Below are 7,739 nucleotides of genomic sequence, written 5' to 3' on the forward strand. Positions count from 1 at the left end.
GCAGAAAGCCAGAGGGAGAGAGAGTTATCAGTGCAGGTGTATCAACCTCACCAAGGTCTCATCATGAACTCATTTAAACTACAGCGCTCACAAAATGAAGATCAGTTCACACAGTTACACAAATTGAATTTTTGTGTCTGCTTTTTTTATAATGTGTTAAAATGTCTCTTACTAAAAGTCAATTTATATATGGTGTCTTGCACAAGTTTATTCAATTTTGAAATCTTATTGAAGAAAGTGAAGTCATGAATCATGAATGCATATATATGAACGCATTTTCTGAACTGGCTGTCTGCCTTATTTTAGTAGTAAAGGTGAAAGTTTGTTTGGTTTATTCTGTCTACGTGACTTATGCTTTTTATAAGTTTTTCTTACACCTTATCATTCATTTAACCTGGTGGATGTTGAACTAGTTTACTCATTATACCCATTCCTGATTACAGATTAAATGCTAAGACATTCTGCACAATCATTCATTAAGTTTTAAAAACTCTATATTCCAAATGTTTAACAAGCAAAAGACCTGGCCTAAACGTGTGTAGCCCAATGTAAATAAACCAGCTCATAATGCCCTACCTTCCTGGATCTTTAATCTTCCATATATTGCAGTGCTACTATAGTTTATCAAAAACGATTTACGATATCTTTATAGTTAAGCAATAATAACCAACAGGCAGGGCATTTCCTGGCTGTTAATGCTTACATTATTACTATTAGAAACCGTCTTTTTATAATAATTTTTCTCTATATGTCCTCTGGTGCTCATCCCGTGCTGCTTCAACAGTTCTTCTTTGGTATAATTCCGCCTGTGAACAGCGAAGGGACCTATTTTATTCTTAACAAACAAACCAAACATTAAAAAAATCAAAATACAGTTTTACAATTTAAGACTGAGAAAACATTTAAGACCGTTGTGTTGCGTCTGCTTTTTAGAATTTTTAAATAGCTAAATAAATAAAATAAGTTTATTTATTTCTTGCTGAATTGCAGGTTTCCTGCGAGTGCAGTTTTGAAACATAGCGGAAATGTTCGTGGGCGAGATTTTTTTTTGGTTTTTGAATGTGCTTTTGCAGGTTTGCAGTTTGTTGGAAGGTTTGCTGCTCATTTTCAACTATTGATGGCTGGTGGACATCAACAATGGCAGGAGTTAAGACAATGAAAGGTGTGAAGACCATTCTTGTTTGTTGGATAAAGATGGAACCGGTAATTTTTTTATAGAGGATTTGTTTTTGTGACCTGTTATAGCCATTATTTCATGGATTTGTTGTGGTACTGATAGTTGACAGTTATAGATCTTTATGGCAAATTGATACCTTACTGTACTTTATCAGTGATGGTTGTGTGGACATTCTGAGGGCATTTCCTGGCCATTAATGCCCTCTAGAGCAACCAATCAGAAGACAGCATTCCTGTTCTATTCATCTAACAGGTTCATAGTAAGTACTACTGACCAACAGTAAACATTTCAAGTAAACTACACAATTTTATAAGTAACTTGGAATCTGTAACTTTTTAGGAGCTGAAAACTGACTATTACACCAACAGAAGGGTAGGACCAGGACTGGGGACTAACAAATACCTGGACATTATATACACATATGCATTATTTATTTTCTGTATTATTCACCTCCCTTATTTATTTTGTAATTTAGCTTTCTTGTTTATGTACATTTCTTGTTGTTATGTATCTATTTCCATAAGTGTGTTGCAAATCGGACACGCACGGTTTTCACAAACGGGACAACTGTAAGACCGACTCACAGAACTTCTAAGAAACGTGAAGAGTGGCCCGTCTTGCATTCTAAACCCTTTAAGATAGCCCAGGACACAGAAATGGAATTGATTTATCGCTGACGCGCACTTTTAATAAACATAAAACAAAACAGAAATAAACACCTAACTCTGTTTTGGAACTCTGACTATACACCAACAGCCCTCTGACGCACGCACGCCTAGCCCTGATCTCTGGCTGCCTCTCTTAAATACCCTGCACCTCGCTCCAATTTACAATTAGCACCAGGTGCAGGGGATTAAACTAAACAATTAAACAATTAGCCCGCTCACCCAAAAGTGCATTCCCACATGTTTTTAGCAGGGAAGGATTTTAACCCCCTCCCTGCTATCTTACTATATATATATATATATATATATATATATATATATATATATATATATATAATCTCAATAAAGCTGTTTACATAAACAAGAAAGTTAATTACAAAAGAAATAAGGATCTCCCTGCTTTCTTCATCAGACTTCAGCCCCAGTACACAGTCTCCTCCAAAGTATGTCACATAGTTTGTCTTGTGCGATTCTTCTATAGACCTGGGTCAGGAGCTCCCAAGCCATCAGGATTGCCTCCTCCTGCATGGTTGCGAAATCAAACTTTTTTTTTTTCTTCTTTTTAAAGCTGCAGTGCCCCACCACCATGTACAATGATAGCTTAGAAGCGCTTCCTTAGTCCCTGCCTCCAACATTCTTTCATCGACCTCCAGTATACTGCATTGTAAGCAGGCGTGATTCCTGCACGGTTGGAGTCGATTCCTGTTTTTAAATTCCAATTCCAACAGAATTTATATTTTAGAGACACAATAACTGGTGTGATTGTTCAATTGCTTTCATCTGAAGCCAATTTAATTGACTAAGTAATTAAGTAATTGATTTAAGTAATTTGTTGCCACTGCGAGAAGCACATTTTAACGGAATACTGGCAATTGCAATTGATTGATTAAAAGGGCATTGGAATTCAGAATTTATTTTAAAAAGGAATTGGAATCAAAAAACCTGAATTTAACACAACCCTGATTGTAAGTATTTGCTACCCTGCTTGTTTGCACTTCCCCAGGGCAGTTTTAGTTGCCTCCTATTTGAAACCTGTTTGGCACTGCGTCACTAAGAGTCTGACAGACTGACAGATTTGCTAATGCACGTGGGGCAAGACCTCAACAAGCGCTGCCAAAGGCAGAAGCAAACCAAAATTAAAAAGGAGATGATTTTTTTTTTCTCAATATTCATAAATAGCCCTTGGTGCTCAGTGAAGCGTGCGTTCTCAATAAGACTGAGAACATAAAAAGTGAACACTCCTGTTTCTTCTGAATACAGTAGCTTCTATATATGTGACCTGCTTGAGAGAAGCCCTGGAATGAACAACAGCAAGGGAGGGTGCATTGTGCGTCTCACCTTGAAATAATCCCCAAAGGACCAGTTTCCTAACATTTAAAAGAAGGTGTGGTGGTAGACATCCCTCCCCACATCTTCCAGGTCATTATGTTCTCCGCCTGCTCAGACACATTTCTGACTGATCACTGCCTGCCTGTACTGAGCCATCTCGCAGCAAGGGTCCACTGTGCCCAGGAAGATAGGCTTGAACTGACAAAACAAACAGCAATTCACAGAAAAATGTTACTGAATCCCTAAATTACAGCCCAAATAAACCCCACAGGCTGTGTAGCTTCCAGAAGAAACCAGCACAGGGTTCCCCCAGGAATTCTGTATAGCCGGCCACACTAAACGGAAAAATAAACTTGCCTAAACTTAAATATATAATACGACAAAATTTAAATAATGCGTCTTTCGTTGACTATATCTGGTTGCGCTTTTAAATGATTATATTTTCATTAGTGTTATTTATTATGGTAAATTACCGTGCTCATTTAGGCACTCTATGATTTGACTGGGGAAAGGTAACGTATGGTTATTGGAGAAGAAAAAAAAACAAAACAACGGTAACCCCTTCACTTCCTTTTTAGCTTAATTATTGAGCTTACTGCTTCATTTAAGTTGTTTTCTTTATGCTAAATTTTCAGGGCATTTTGTTAATGCACGTCTATTTTTGTTTTTTTGCTGTTCTACCTTTAATACAACTGTTTATTTCAACCATTTTTAAAAACTCACCAGTACTCACACGTTTGGTCACCATCACAACTGTTCAATGAAACCCTTTCGTACCTAGTTCGTTTATAAAGATCCGATTCAGAATCCACTTGCAAACAAACTAAAATGTTGAAATTTTGCTTCTCTTGGTCTCACACTGAAATATCAAACAAAGCTTTTTTTTTTTTTTTTTTTTTTTTCTCCAAGCGAGTTTAAGTTCGCCTTCACAACTAATCGCACCAGAATGCGTTTGCTTTTACATTACAGTTATTTGAAGTGAATCTGATCGACTGTTTGTGGATGCGACCAAAATGATATATTTCTGTTTATGCCAGGACAGAGTGGCGATGTCAGTAAAGAGCCTACAGTGAACGTATAAACATGGAGGGTTCCACCCGTGTTAGTCTTGTGATAGTACGACTATAGGAGATGCCACTTATTATCAACCCCTTGGTTCCCAGCCGAAAGTTGTTAATAACTGCAGTTGTTAATATGCAGTATGTTAACGTTTCAAGTTAATTAAAAGCTTATTTATATAGAGCCTACATACACCGTGCTTTTAGAAAGCTCATTGCGGAAATATGCGTTTTAAGAGAACATCGCTGAGACGGACACTACACGTTAATGTTTATTAAACAAAATACAAGAACAAACCATTGTAAACTATAATAAAAATAGGCCTATACCATACTACCAATTGTCCTTAGCGAAAAGTAAACTGTTGATACTCCAATTACATTTAATAAATCAAGCACAATTTTAAAGATAGCTGTCCAATGTTGTCTGCTTTTACGATTCGCCATCTCCATCTGTAAATCCCTACTAATCTTGCAAGCAGCTTCATAGCTGTTTTCAAAGCCACGATTCTGGCATATCATGCAAAATGCGTGCACAGCCTGCAACTGTTCTTCCAGTGAACTTTACCGGTTATAGACAGGTCTACACGCTTGGAAGACATCAGCGGATATAAATGTACATAGCGTCTAATAAATATTGTATCTGTAATAATTACATAATGTATATTCATTTGGTTTGTTTGACATCTGTTGTTACAACGTCAGCACGAAACCCGTGTTAGACATGCCGCTGAGGAACACCGACATTTTCGTGCATCATTATGTGTTTTTTTTTTTTTTTTTTTAAGCATACAGTACACACAGTGACCCCCTGCATTCATTGTCACCATTTTTCTTTGAAATAATTGTGATTTTTTTTTTTTTTGCAGTCATTTTTAATGTTAGCCTCTCAAAAGTGCTACACACACAAAGCCCGCCCTTTCAACTCTCCGATTGGTCAAATGATGTGTCAAGACGAAACACAGTTGTCACGTGGTTCCATATATCGAGGATATAATATATATATATATCTATATTATATATATATTATATTATAGATATATATAATATATATATTTTATTATTTTTTTCAGTCAGCAACGTGTGCAACAGATCTAGTATCCTAGAAGCGAAATGAATCTTTAAAAGGGTTTTTTCAGAACCGGGCTGACAGCCGACTTTTCCGGCCTGGCGACTCGCCCGGCTGAAAAGGCCTGGGAGAACCCTGAACACTTTGTCCGTATTTCGGTAACAGAGTTCGGGGGAGGAACCTACACGAAACATGGCAACTCTGGTGCCCCTTGATGGCACTCCTCTTGTTCCAATTTCTCCCAAGCAAAAAATGGGATAGTGTTGTACATGTGGGGAACAGTGATACGGTACAATAAACCAGGGTACTGTAAATGTAGCGTACTGGGGAAAGTATGTTCTTTTATGTCCTGAATATGACAAATATTAGACTTACCGATTCAACAGTACCATATGTTGCTATACAGTATGTTCCCCAAGTACAATACTCTCCAATAATAAAGGTCGGTGGGGTTATTGTGAATAAAACCACATTGGGAAATAATCTACTTTCAAATAAGTCATTGATTCTTTCAAAACGGCACATATAACGAGATTCGCATTGCGACAAATCATACAACAGGTAAGAATTACTCATTAGCTACAACACTTACCGTGATTTCAAGGAGTTATACAGAGCCATACTTTCAAAAACAAGTCTTTCCTCCATTATTTAATGAACTCCTGTTTTTGCAGCAACACCTTGAGATTGCTTAAAATACGTGAATTACATGACTTAGTTGTTTGGTTCTAGTTTTGTAAAGTGAACACTTTCAAAATTGGAACCATAGTTTTTTTCTTTTTTTTTTTTTTTTTTTTTTTTTTTTTTTTTTTTTTTTTAAGTGTTATACTTTGCATTGTTCTGTTTAATGATTTAAAAAAAAAATCTTAGAATGGCTTCCCTTATTGCAGGAATCCATCTCAACACCAGAGATGGGAAGAAGACTGCTATTCCATAGTAGTGTAACGCATTCCATGTTTTATTTCAGGCTTGCTTAGCCACAGACTATAGGTAACGTGCTCAAGTGTGTGATTAAATACAGAGTGAAACCAGGAACAGATCAAACTGCTATGGAATGAGGGTCTACTTGACACATCCCTACTTGAAACCCTTCAATTTTAGAATCATGCGACCTTGAGATTGAGCGATTGTGACAAATGAAAGGACTTTCATATTCACGGTTTCACAATTCTCGAAATAAGATGAACATGGTTTTGTAACTGGCATTTAACTTTGAAGAAAACAAACCATAAAAGTACAGCTGCGTACCAAATATGAAGATACAAACTCAGTGCACCGTCAATACCACTAAAACGTAATCGGAGGTTCAATGCCAAAGTCCCCAACTCATTCACACGCAGGATTGACAGGTCAATACCTCACACGGTCGTTTCAATAACACAGAAAAAATGAAGTTGCCACCTGAAATGGTAGAGATATCAACAGTTGAACTGACAGATTGACAAGAACATAAAGTACAAGCAACCTTTAAAAAATATTACCGTACAGCCCAAAAAACTGCAGTTTCTATAGTATTTCTATAGTTTCCTACTTTAACCTATAGGAAACTAGTGTGGGTTTGGACGAAAAGAAAGTATTTTTTCTTTGGGATGGCTTATTGTGAGCTCTTTAAAATAAAAGCCTCTTTTATATAAAAAATAAAAATATAATTTATTGTATATGTAAGAAAAAAAAAATCATTAAAAATGTTATGTACCCTATAAATAACCTGACAGTGCCTGGGTGTTAAAAAGCAACACACAAAATCTATTTACATATCAGAAACTTCAATTCTAATTTGTTTTCGTTTTCTTTGTTTTTTTTTTTTTTTTTTTTTTGAGAGAAAAGTTGTTCCACTCCAGGTCACTCAATCACTGCTTTCTCAAGTTCAGAATTAATTCTAGGCTTGGTTCTACAAAAAACAAAAAACAGAATTTGTTCTGGACAGGTGATCAAACATCATCAAATATTCCAATTGGCTAAAGCAAGAAAAATGAAATCTGAAAAGAATCTATGAGCTTTTGCTGAAGATGCTTTGTCGCTGTTGACATTGACATGTACTGATGTGCATTGATGTTTGTTACGGTTGTAACTCAGAATTTATGTTTTGCAATTATGGGTGAAGAAAAATGTTGAAGTTTTATATTGAAACCCACTTAATTGAATGACTGGTTAATTGAGTCAACCACATGTAACATGTTGTAGTCACAAATTGCATTCCCTATTCTGAACCAATCAATCGCCTTATGTGATCAAAATCAAGGTATTTAAACATGATTACATTAAGAGGTTTTCACCCAATCTCTTTGATCAGCACTATATCTAACAAACAGTTAAGTATTTTTGTCGACTTTTGACGTTTGTTCTTAAATATAGGTTGGATGCAATGCTGGAAACAAGACTCCCATTCCATAGTAGGTTGATCCAGTCCTGGTTTTACTATGAGTTTAATAAGACACACC

This window comes from Polyodon spathula, chromosome 5 (assembly GCF_017654505.1).
Source record: "Polyodon spathula isolate WHYD16114869_AA chromosome 5, ASM1765450v1, whole genome shotgun sequence".
Taxonomy (NCBI): Eukaryota; Metazoa; Chordata; class Actinopteri; order Acipenseriformes; family Polyodontidae; genus Polyodon; species Polyodon spathula.